The 13388-nt window shown below is 42.7% G+C and overlaps 1 pseudogene across 1 annotated transcript; it reads right to left on the bottom strand.

The window, feature by feature from the left end:
• Positions 1 to 1289: 1289 nt before the first annotated feature.
• On the bottom strand, positions 1290 to 11520 carry LOC309622754 (ubiquitin-like domain-containing CTD phosphatase 1 pseudogene; annotated as a pseudogene). Its single transcript has one exon. The product of its transcript is annotated as a ubiquitin-like domain-containing CTD phosphatase 1 pseudogene (transcript).
• Positions 11521 to 13388: the final 1868 nt, after the last annotated feature.

Genomic DNA, 13388 nt, shown 5'->3' with positions numbered 1-13388 from the left:
GGATACAAAGTGAAGATGGTGACCCATGACCTGATGGGTAAGGTCAGTCAGTTCCACAGCCCAGCCTACCCCTGAGAGGTGATAAGTTACATTGTCCAGGCAGGAGAGCAGACCTGCAAGGGAAGGGAAGGGTCCAGAAGGCTATAAGATTTGAATGAAGCTCTTCCCTTTGCACGTGCTGAGGCCATGTCTTTTCATGGTCTCCTGGGGCCAATGCTAAGACACTGCTTCCCTGTCCCAGAAAGGGTCAGTGTAACTGGTTTAGTTCTATGGTGCCAGAGTGCAGGAAATGGAATCAGGCCCTGGGAGGGTGGGGCAGGTCTGAAACCTGCGGAAGAAAGGAAAAAGTGTGTGGACAGACAGTAAATATTGTTGAATGAATGAATGGTGTTAAAGCCCACCAGTCAAAGACCACCAGGAATACACAGTCATAGACGGTCTACAGCAGAGGGAGAGCACACATTCTAAAGGGGCCGTGGGAGCTGGGAGGGCCTTGTAGGACGTGGGCTTGTGCTAGATGATTCTAAGGAGCATTTTGGGGAACACAGATCAGCTCTAGATTGGATGCAGGGGCATTTTGGCGATTCTTAATAACATTTCTTTAGGAGATAGGAGGAACAAAGAAGTTTAGAATTGTCATTAGTAAAGAAGCAGTAGTCACTCAGGGATCCCAGGAGAGGGACGGTTGGTATTTGTGTGGTTGTGTGATTTTCTCTGTCTAGTTCCACCATGTCCATGGGGTGGCCTTGCCTGATTATTGTTGTATTCTACAGAGGTTGTTTGTATTCAGTTGGGAACAATATAGCCTCTGTGGCAGCTGCCAGCTGCCGGGCCATTTTTCATGTTCTTGGTGTGTCATCCAAGGGATTCCATATTTTCCTCTTCTCTGGGGCTACCTTTCTCCACCTCCTTTAGTTTCTAGGTGAAATAACCTAGGATGGTCCCTGCTGGCATATTTCTGAGAATTCTTAGGAGGTATGGACTCATTTTGGAAATCGGTGGCCCACAATGTATCACACTTCTCAGCGTGCATATCTTGTGCAGTCCATTTCCTCAGAATGTGGGCTGAGCCTGTGACTTGTTTTTTGTTTTTTTGTTTTTTTTAAGAAAAGGAATGTATTATTTACACCACTGAAATAGTCCCCCGTAAGAACAATACATACCATGTTTATTTGAAAGAATCAGATTCCTTTCAAATAGAAGAACTGTATAAAGCAATATTGTCAACACAAAACAGTGATCACATTACATATCTGCAGGCATAAGCATTGCAAATAAATTTTTAAAAAAATCTTATGGCTAGATATTTTCACTGCAACACAGTGTTTGCACTTAGAGAAGACAGAGCTGGAACAGAACAAAAACTTTTTGTTCATGCTTTTTAGGACTGAACCAGTGATACGTCCCATTTTAAAATGTACTGCCTTTAACTTCTTTTAGGACAACGGTTTTAGGCAGGAGTGCTTCTACTTGGCCACCACAAAGAAACACACTCTTGTTCCTTAGTTTCATTCCTCAATCTCATGTTTTCTATTTGTCACACTATGACATATCTGTATCAGAGCAGACGTTTTCCAGTTTTACTCAAAGAACACTGACACACATACACACCAAACTGAGACAGCTCAGAATTTAGAGATGTAAGTAGTGGAGTAATAAGAGAAATTGTGTTTATGACAAAGGAATAAGAAAAACTCTCGGTGGTTTTAAGCATACAGAACTAGGTTCCTTACTAAAAACTTTTCTTTTTTTGGTTTTAAAAACAGTAGTTTCAAGGTGGGTTTGGGCTTAGACAACAACACAGTGAGACAAAAACACAAGACATACTTATTTCCAAAGTCACAAAATGACCTTGTTAAGCATACATTTTTGTCCACTTTGTGTGTGTGTGTGGGGAATAAAATTTAGTACTCTATGCTGGAGAAAATATTTTTCAAGAGTTACAGTATATTCATACAGGGGGAAAAAGGTGTTTTTTTTTTTGGCGTATTGCTATGATCTTCAAAAAATATAAAACTAAATTTACAAAAAACTGGAAGACCAAGTATAAGCAGTCTGATATTTGCTGCAGTGTCCAGCACTATCATAATGATCTTTAGCATAAAAGCAAAAAGAAGTTCATGGATCTCAAGTATCTTCAATAACTGCCAGTATAGCTTGTAACTACTGTCCTTGCTTCTTTGAGAGATACCTTTCCCAATATTTGTGATTTAGGTCCAAAAAGTCATCTAACTTTGCTATTTCCTTGAGGTACTGGGTTAATTTTAAAAGTTCTTTGTCTTTATCTCGATTTAGGTGTGCTTTCATAAAAGGTCTTATCTTTAGTCCATTCTGTGCGTTCATTAGAAAATTTCTTCCTATGTCATCAAACATGATGGTGTTTTTTTTGCTGTAAGACTCTGAAAACTTTCCCCATATAACACCAAGAGGCTTTACATCTGTTAATCCTCTCCTTGGAGTATGCACTATTATCATAGCAGCACTGTCCAACATGAAGGTAACCTTGTAATTTGCATTTGTACTCACTCCCAGCTCTTTCATTTTAGCTTCAATCCACTTCATATTTGTTGCAGACCAAATAACAATGTCCTAATCCTCATATGCAAATGTTAGGAATTCATGAAGATATGGCCGCATTAATTCTACCCCAGTCTCTGCACAAGACCTATGGTCAAATAATGTATAATCAATATCTAGTACCAAAAGTTTTTTCCCTTCCCTGGGAGGATTCAAAATTTCCACTTTGTACTCTTTTACTCTGCGGGAAATTTTCAGTAGGTTTTCCTCCCTATTTTCTACTTCAACTACTTCTTCTTCAATATCAAAGTCATTAATAACATCATCATTGTCAGGAGGTGGACCTAAGACATCTTCCAAGCTCTCCTCATGAGTTCCCATCATCATGATTTTAGTATTTGGTTTCATTTTGAGAGCTCCAAGCTTAACATCATTTTCTGCAGGTTTGCCTTTAACTTTGAGTCCAAGTAACTTCTGGCGTTCTGGTAGCACTCCCGTAAGGGTCTTGAGAAACTGTTTGAGATCTAGCACAGTATCATCTTCTGAAAGTGTGGTCACTGAATATTCCTGTCCACCCCATTTTACAATGATAGGAAGAGCCATCCTTGAAACATACGATGAGGCAGCTTTTGTTCAGAAAAAGATACCTGGAGCGCGGCAGAACCGGCAGCAGTGCTGTGACTTGTTTTAACAAACAGAATAAATCAGAAGTGACTCTGGGCCAGTGACAGTCCTGAGTCTGAAGAAGGCCTTTCCACTTTTGCACTCTTGAGAGCTGGATGTAAGAAGTCCGGCTTTCCTGCTGGAAAGCCTAGTGGGAAAGACCACATGGAGGGAAGGAGGAGGAACAAGGAACCAGACAACAGTGAGAATGGAGGCTTCAGAAGTATGACCGCAGCTGAGCCACACCTGCCAGTTCCTGGCAATTTGAGCCATACTAACTGAAGCCCCATCAGATGAATGAAGAAGCCATCCTGAATATTTGGCCTCAGCAGACATCATGTGGAACTGTGCTCTGTCTGAACTCCTGATCCTCGTGGCGTTTATTTTCCTTTGATGAAGGTGTGGGAACAATATTTTGCTGTATCTTAACATTCTCTTAACTTTCTCTTACTCTACCATAAGAAATGGTGGAAATGCAGTGATGGATTGTAGCTGGCTCTGGCCTCAGATATGGAGACTGTGAGGAATAGTGCATTCTACAACAAACAGGTGAATACATGCCCCAACTAAGCACAGCCCTGCTTGGCCTTAGGTGTCAGTTGCCAGGCGGAAATGAGGACCACGGCTGCCCAGCTTTCAATTTGTCAAGAGAGGTTAGCAATTTCAGTGCATGTGAAATCTCCCAAGTTTCAAATTCTGACTCAAAATGTTTTTTAAACTCTGTGTATATACCCTTCCTCCAAAGGCAAAAAAAAAAAAAAAAAGGAAAATCTACCTGCAGGTTGATTTTGGTTTGTGGTTTATCATTTTGTAACCTCTCATCTAGAGCAATGCGTCTTAACACTTTTACTATTAGAAAGTATTTTCATTTAAAAAAAATCAAGCATTTCATACTCCTTGAGTAGTAGGAGCTCTTAGTTTTTTGTTGCCGTGTAACAAATGAGCCCAAAGCTTAGTGGCTTAAAACAATATGTATTTATTATCTCACAGTTACTGTGGGTCAGGAATCAGGTGTGGCTTATCTGGTGTCACTGACTCAGGGATACTTACAAAGTTGTGGTCAAGGTGTCTGAAGGCTTGACTGGGGAAGGATCCACTTCCAAGCTCACGCATATGGTTTTTGGCAGAACTTGTGGGCTGTTAGACTGAGGGCCTCAGTTTCTCACTGGCTGTTGGCCTGAGGCCATCCTCAGCTCCTTACCACATTGGCCTCTTCATAGGGCAGCTCACAACACGGCAGCTGGCTTCACCAAAGAGAGCAATAGAGAAAAAAGTGCCAGCGAAAGAGAGTGTGTGAGCAAGATGATGTCACCTTCTTTTACAGCCTGATCGCAGAAATGACATGCATCACTTTTGCTGTGTTCTATTTTTTAGGAGCATATCACCATGACCAGCCCTCCCATGAAGTGAGCTACAGGACTGTGCTCACACCCAAATTCACCAGGCAGAGACGAGAACCAAAAGTGACAGTGACCTCCAGTCACTGCAGATCCAGAGAAGGGCCAGAGCTTGCTCCCACAGCCGTTGTTGTGGGGTAGAGGCTGATGTCTCAAAGCACCCTGCCTCTTGGGGGCTAGCCAGCCACCATCACTGGGATTCAACCCAAGGTCTCTTCTGGCAAGGTGGAAGCAAGTGATTATCACAACACAACAGCTATATAGTTGACCCTTGAACAATGCAGGGGTTAGGGGCCCAGTGGAAAACTGGCTTATAATTTTATAGCTGGCCCTTTGTATCCAAGGTTCCACAGCTGTGGATTCCACCAACTGCAGATTGGTACATATTTGCTGAAAAAATCCAGGTATAAATGGACCTGTGCAGTTCAAACCCATGTTGTTCAAGGGTTAACGGTAGTGGGGTGGGGGATGGGAGGGCACACCCACACACTTTCAGAGTAAGTACAAATTAAGGCAACGTTTTTGGACGTCAAAACGTATTAAGAGATTTAAACCTACCCATTGCCTTGTTATCTCCCCTTCTCTGAGACTCAAGCATGAGGACAAATCAGAAAATCACACAACATTCATTTTAAATGATCTCACTTCTGTTTATAAATAAATGTATATGATATTTAAGTATATTCATATGATTATCTCTAGGAGGTAAAATTATATGCAAATTTAATTTTTATCTGCATACACTATGATGAAAATGAGTTACTTTTGTACTAAGAAATTATTTTACAAACACATATGTAGATTGTAGCAGTTTATTATTTAAAAACCACACATTAGAAGCATTTAAAATATTCAAGACTTGGGTTAAGTAATTATGATATAGCCATACAATAAACCTTTACGTGGTCATTAAAATTGTGCTTGCAAAAATTTTTTAAAAAGTTTTTAGCAGCACAGAAAAAATTTTTAAAGTTTTTAACAACACAGGGAAATCCTTATAAAATAAAAAGTTAGGTATAATTTCATTTACACATTAAAATTTGGCTCCAATTGCAATGTGTGGAGGGTGGGGGTTTTCCCTACACTACCAAGCAATTCTCCGACAGCAACTGGCTGTCCTATAATTCAATTCAATTCTGAAACTATCTACCTGGAAATAGATTCCACAGGTTAAGAGCTCAGTCCCTCCAAACTACCCTCTGCTTCAGACTCCAGTTCCCAGTCTAGGTTGTTACCGGTACTTCTGACTGATTGGCTGCCATGCCAGTTGTTGCCATGACCCCCTCCTTGGGCTGGATTAATTTGCTAGAAGGGCTCACAGAACTCAGGAATCTTGTTTACTCACTAGACTACCAGTTTATTACAAAGGATTTTAAAAGATACAAATCAACAGCCAATGAAGAGATACACAGGGGAGGTCCCAAATGAAGGAGCTTCTGTCTCCATATAATTCAGCAGGGTCACGCAGGAAAGTGTTCTGGTTCACTAACCTGGAAATTCTCCAAACCCCCTCACCTTTTGGGTTTTTATGAAGGCATCATTACATAGGCATAGTTGATTAAACATTGGCTACTGGTGACTGATTCAACCTTCAGTCCCTCTTCCCTCCCTGGAAATCAGGAGTTGGGACTTAAAGTTCCAGCCCTCTTCCAGTTGGTTCCCTGGGCAACCAGCCCCCATCCTTAGGTGCTTTCCAAAAGTCACCTCATTAACATAAACACAGTTGAGATGGAAAGGTACTTGTTATGAATAACAGGAAACCCATTTCAGCTTTATGAATCTGTTTTCAGGAACTGAGGACCAGAAGTCAAATATTTTAACAAAAGATGCTCCCATTGCTTTTATCATTCAGAAAATTCCAAGGGCTTTGGGAGCTGTGAGTCAGGAACCATGGACAAATATACTTTGATCATCATCTGAATGACCAAATACATATTTCTTGTAAATCACAGTACTGAACATATGAAGTCAGCTGTACTCAATTTACGTAATCAAATCAACACAATTAAGGCCACAAATACCAATGTCTGGCATGCAGTACACACTCTACCAGTATTGTGTCAATTAATCCGTTTCTCCAGCCAAATCAATTAACTGGTCTGGGCAATTGATTTGTGGGGGGCTGGATTTGACTGGGGGAGGCTGATTGGGTCATCTGATTGGGGTTTGAAATGCCAATTTGTTAGATTACCTGGATTTGATTGTCTTTGTTTGAATATTTTGAGTGATTCATGCAAATTGTGATTAGACAGGAATGTTAGTTTATATGTGCCTAGGAACATACACTGAAAGAAATCCACCAAAGGGTAATAGTGGTTATCTCTGGATGATGAGATTATGATAATTATATTTTATTTTTTATACTTGTCATAGATACTATTTTGTTCCTACTTTTTTACTCTCTTTGGCCTGTGAAATGTCTCTGCCCATTGACCGTGACTCTACAGTGCCTCCCTCTAGGACAAGCATACTACCCAGCCCCACTGACATTGAACATGACATTGACTTGTTCAGCCAATGGAGTGTGGGCACAAGTGACTTGTACAATGTCAGAGTAGAAACTTTAAAAGCCATTGTGTGGTTTGGCCAGATCTGTTTTTCTTGCTATGAGAACAGCATGTCCCAATGGGACTGATCCTTCAGCCTGTATCCTGGAGTGAAGATACATAGAACAGAGCCTGCTGACCCACTGCCAACATAAAACATGAGTGAGAAATACTGATAAATCTTTGTTGCTGTAAGCTACTGAGATCTGGGGGATCATTTGTTACTGTAGCATATCTCGGTGAAAGCTGACTAATTCTTTCTACAAGTAATATGCATGAGATTTATAATCAGTTTCTAAAGTTATTAAAATACATATTACTCTCTAGGTATTTAGTGTTTTATTCTAAATCTTTTTATCTGTCCAGAGTCTGTGTTATGAAAACAAGCCTTGGATAGTCTCACTGAATTAGAGTTTGATTGACCACAGGGGTCTGAAATTTATCTGAGAATAATTCAAGTAAAATAAAAGTTGTTCTGAGACCTTCTGCCAGCCTGACCCTACGAGGGTGCTCAGAAGGAGTCTGCTGGCCCCGAGTGGAGCTGAAGATGGTCAAGAAGCAAGACGTAGGTATTAGAGGTTGGCATTATTTCTGCTTGCCCAGTACCCTCCCCACTTCTGGTAATTATGCCCTTGTTTTTCCACAGGGAAGCAGCCCTCCTCTACAGTCAGCCCAGGAGGTCTGATGGGCTGACCCACTTCCCCCACTTCAGGGCTGAGTGTGTAACCTAGACCTGGCCAACCAGAGCAGTGAGACCTCCTGGCCTTGGCAACTGGCTCAGGGAGTCATATAGCCCTCAGCAAGCTGTAATACTATGTGTTTAAAAACCACTTTATTCTCCTCCTGTGCCAGCTCTGGCCAGTGGAATACGGGCAGAAGTGATGGATGCCACTTTTAGGCCTGCACCCTAACACATCTCTCACATGGGATAGTCTCTCTTTTGCCTTTCCCTGATAACCATAAAACCTCACATGGAAAATGGTCACAAAATGGGAGGAGCCTGGACACCTTGGTGACTTAGAGCACAAGCCCCCATCCCTCAAACATGTTGGACTGTCATATGAATAAGGAGTAAGTGACTTCAGGATTTACATGTTACCATGGCAAAGTCTAGCCTACTCTGACAAACGTATGACCCAAACCCAGGCCAGACTAATTAGAGTCAGCTCTAAGGACTCTAGTTTGGAAAGAGTTACTCTCTTTTTCCTGGAATTGCTAAGCTACTATAGGATCTAAACCTGGAATGCTAAGCCCATCATTCATTCATTCCACAAGTTTTTCTTGAACCCCCAAAATACTCCTGGCACCAGTCTAGTCTCACAGGCCAGGGCTACACAGTGGGGAACAGCAAGTCTGAGAATGAGGCTAACAGAAAAAAGCCAAGCTGAGAAACAGAGCATTGATTTAGACTGCTGGATCCACCCATATCTGTAACTATTTGCACTCTTTTTCTTAAACCATTTTGAGTGGGGTTTCTGACACTTGCATGTAATAAGTCATAACTAATTCAAGGGTAGTCCTGAAATGAAAGCAATGTCACAGGTCTGTGTTGTCATCCGGATGGGCTTTTAGAGATAGGGTGCAGATATCGGCCCAGACAGAGCTTGCCAGAGCAGTCAGGTGGGCACACAAATGATACAGTGTGCAGAACTGGGCATGCCCTGGGTCACCGGAACACAGCCTCAAGGATGGGGGAGGGAAGAGCAGCCCTGGCACCGAAACTGCACCAAGGCTTGCTCTGACGCCCAGCCAGTGTTCCGACTGCTCAGGTCAGCTCCACCAGCACTGACCTTGCTCCTGACCTCAGGCTTTCAGGCTGCCCTTTCCTGGGCTATGTCTGACTGTGGGCTTGGATGTGACAAAAATCTGCAAGTCAAAACTGGAAGGGACAAGAATAAAAGTCAATTCAATTGCATCTAGCACATGCTTATAGTGCTCCTACTGTATTCCATTTTCATTGCTGGTTTGGAAAAACTGTCTTAAACACTTTCTGCATGTTAAGGACTTTATCCTTTCTCCCTCCCTCCATCCTTCCTTCCTTCCTTCCTTCCTTTTTTCCTTTCTTCCTTCTTTCCTTTATGCCTTTCTTTTATTCAACAGTATCTGTACATAATCTCAGCCAGGCCTTGTGCTCTGTAGTGATCACTGAAAGATCAGTGGGACATAGGGGCTCTGGATTCACAGAAAGTGTGCTAGTTGTTAACGCTGTTTACTAAATATTTTTAGCTTTTCATCTTCTGGGCAGATGATAGGGTGACACTTCCTCCCCTCCTTGTTTGAGTAGGTTTGAATGACTAATGAGTCAGACAAATGAGTTTGTGAATTTAATTGCTTATGCAGGATCTGCCAAAGCTCTTCTTCCCACTGTCATGGTGACTATTAATATTTCAAATGGTGCCTGCTTCTTCAGCCTGAGTCATGGAGACAAGAAAATATGGAGCAGAACCCATACATCACCCATTATAAAACATGTAACATGAGAAAGAAATAAACTTTTGTTGTTATAATTCACTAAGAGTTTAGGGTTCTTCGTTATTTCCGCATGGCCTTCCCTATCCTGACTGATACACACATTTGCCAAAGGATGTAATATTAAGTTGAGTAGCATTCACGACAGAGGTACTTCCATAGGGTAGTTCCACAGCTATACCAAGAATACCTCCTCAGAAACGCTGGGTTCCTCCCTGGTTATAAGTCTTCTCTCTTGCTAGGGCCTCTGCCTGCATGCTTCTGCTCTTCCCACAGCAGATTGCAACTGACTTCTCATCAGTCTGCCTGGGGACTGACTTCTGGACTGAGAAGGCCTGGGCAGGATTAACTGCCAACAGTTGGGCCTCTCTGAAGATGTATTAGTTTCCAGGGCTGCTGTGACAAATTGCCACAAGCAAGAGATATTTATTCTCTTGCAGTTCTGGAGGCCAGAAAACCAAAACCAAGGCCAAACAGAGCCCACTCCCCTCTGAGGTTCTAGAAGAGAATACATTCTTTGCTTCTTCTAACTGTTGGTTGCTGATATCTTCCTTGGCTTGTGACCATGTCACTCCAATCTGCCTCTATGTTCATATCACCTTCTCCTCTGTGTCTGTCTCCTCTTCTGTGTGTCTCTTATAAGGTCATTTGTCATTGGACTTAGGGCCCACCCAGATAATCCAGAATGAGCTCCTCATCTCATGATCCTTAACTTAATTACATCTGCAAAGACTCTTTTACCCAAATGAGGTCACATGCAAAGGTTCTAGGGATTTGGTCATACACATATCTTTTGGGGGGCCACCAGTCAAACCCTACATGTGTCCCCAATCCCAAAGAGCGGGGTAAGGGAATGTCAGAGCCTAAGACAATGACTCTTTTGTTTGGTTTTCACATTTTTATTTTAACGGAATGTTTAGGCAATATAAAATAGACAGTGAAAAGTAAAATAAGCAAAGCCTCAGGACTCTGTTGCTTGAAAGAACATGGGCCAGGATCTGCACTAGTTCTCTTCCTTCCACCTGAGTAGATGTGGTGTCCAGGGCTGGAATGAGAATGTTCACATAATCAGGGTGCTGTCTTTTCCCCACAACAGTACTTCATGTGAACTCTCCATCTGTCCAAGTAGTCCAAAAGTTATGCCTTAGAAATGATTCTGACTACTGAATGTGAGTTCATTATTACCTGGGTTATTTTAAGAGTGCTTATTGATTTTTTTTTTCTAATTTTACAAGCAATAATGCTAATTAGAGAAATGTTGGAAATGACCGAAAAGTGAATAAGAAACCTCCCCAAATCCTACCATCCAGAATTAATTGGTAAGATTTTGTTAAATATCCTCTCAGTATTTACTCCAACCATATATTTGTTGCACTTTGTTCCCAAATCAGATTGGGGACATCATAGGTTCTGGTGAAGATGGAATAAGCACACTATCCTACCTCTCCTCTAAATGCAATGAAAACTTTGGACAGAATGAGTGGAGCAGCTTGAGGACTCTGAAAAACAAATGAGATGCCCAGTTTCCAGCCTGGAATGTAAGGAGCTTGGAAGCCATCACTCCACCTAAATGGCAAAAAGTTAAACAAACTGAAAAATCAACAAGTCTTCTTAGATCTGTCAGAGAAATAAGGTCATAGGGCAAACCACTGTCCCCCAAATTGGACAGACAGACAGGTTGATACACAATCACAAATTACCAGAGTAGAAACTGCAGAGCAGAAACCTACAGAGGAACCAGTGCCTGAACTACAAATGACAAGTTGGAAGCACAGTGTGGACAAGTCTGAGAGTTAAAAGCTCCAGGCAAACCAGTCTTGCCGGGGCGGGGGGTACCCATACTTTTGTGAGTTTTACCTCCAGGAGCTCTACTAGATTCTCACCGTGAATATCAGAGAAAAGTCCCCTTGCGCTTCCTGCAGAGAGAGGGAAAAGTAACCATTTAAAAATATGTCAGAACTCTCTGTTCTTCTTAAAAGGCCTGTCCTCAAGTGTAACTATTTTGCCAGAGCCTTACCTATTGGAGTTATCTGACTGACCTGGGGGAAGGAAAATACCTATTATCATCTCCCTTTAAGCCTTCTACCTGGGGGAAGAGAAATACCCAATTCTATTCCTCTCTAGTCATCCTGTCCTACCTAAGGCAGTGAAAAACTGAGAAGCACTTGTGAAGTTCACAGTCCAGTGGCACAGGCTCACTTAAAGACTGAGCCCTAATCATAAGACTATGAAACACTTGCCTCTCCCCTCACACCTTACTACCACATTATTAAAGGCCTATTTACCAGAGTCTCTTTTACCTAGTACATCATGTGTGGCTTTCAACAAAAAAGATTACAAGGCATACTAAAAGGCAAAAACACAGTTTGAAGAGATAGAGCAAGCATCAGACCCACACTCAGATATGGCAGAGATATTGATATTATCATACTGAGAATTTAAAACAATTATGATTAATATGCTAAGGGCATGAATGGAAAAAGAGGACAACATGCAAGAACAGATAGGCAATGTAAGCAGAGAGATGGAAATTCTAAGAAAGGGTAAAAAAGAAATGTTTGTGATGGAAATTGCTGTAACAATAATGAATGATTTGATGAGCTCATTTGTAGACTGGACGTGACTGAAGAAAGTATCTCTGAGCTTGAGAACATGTCAATAGAAACTTCAAAAACTGAAAAGCAAAGAGAAAAAATACTGAAAAAATGGAACATAAAATTCAAGAACTGTGGTACAACTACAAGAGGTGTAACATATATGTAATGAGAATACCCAGAGAGCGGTCAAGATGGCAGAATAGGAGGACCTGGGGTTCACTTCCCCACAAATACATCAAGAATACATTTACAAGTGGAACAATTCACACAGAGCACCTGCTGAACACTAGCAGAGGACCAGACACCTAAAAGGACAAGAAAAGATCCCCGCATAACTGGGTAGGACAAAGGAGAGAAAAAGAAAAAAGGAAACAGGATGGGACCCGCCCCCCTGTGGGGCAGCTGAAGGAGAGCAGAAGTTACCGCAAATGGGAAGCCCCCTCACCGGAGGTGAAATACACGGAAATGGTGGGGGGGGGGCTTCAGGGGCTATTGGAAGAAAGTGCAGTGGCTCGTCTGGCAGGCAGGAAAGAGTGAGACTTGCATGGACGGTTTGTACCAGAGCCCTGTGCGCCCCAGCCTGAGACAGGTGTCTGCCAATGCGGGTGGCGGTTGGTTGGGTGCTGAAGCGTGGGGTTAGGAGAGTGGACCCCGGGAGAGGACTGCTGTTGGCTGCGCGGAGATAGCCTGAGGGGATGGGACTGAGGAGCTCTGCAGCTAGGAATGCTCCTGGAGGAAGCGTGGACTGACTTGGAAGTGAGGCGCCATTGTTGAGTGGCGTGCAAGGGGCAGGGCCACCATTGTGGCCACTCTCCCCACACGCCAGCCCCTGCTTCCAAGGGCATTGGGAGAGATTCGAAACAGAGCTAGTGTGTGCCCCAGTCATAGCCACCTTATCCCCCTCCTGCCTAAGCAAGCACGTGCGCCCCAATTGGTTGCCACCTCTGGCCCCTCCCACCTAAGCAAGGAAGTGCACCTCAGTCAGTTGCTCCCTTCACCCCCTCTCACCTGGGTGGGGAGCAGACGCCTGAGAGTGGTCAGAGGTGGGGCCAAAACTAGGTAGTGTAGGGGATGGTACTGGAAGCAGGAATGTGTTGTGAGATTACTTAGAGGTAGAAGCTCAAAAAACCATCTGATTCCATAAAATTATGTATGAACTCCTGGACTCACCTCTGATCTGTGCATGTATACACATGAAT

Source organism: Balaenoptera borealis (genome assembly GCF_965194805.1).
Source record: "Balaenoptera borealis genome assembly, chromosome: 2".
NCBI classification, from domain to species: domain Eukaryota; kingdom Metazoa; phylum Chordata; class Mammalia; order Artiodactyla; family Balaenopteridae; genus Balaenoptera; species Balaenoptera borealis.
This window is presented reverse-complemented; position numbering and strand designations above follow the sequence as displayed.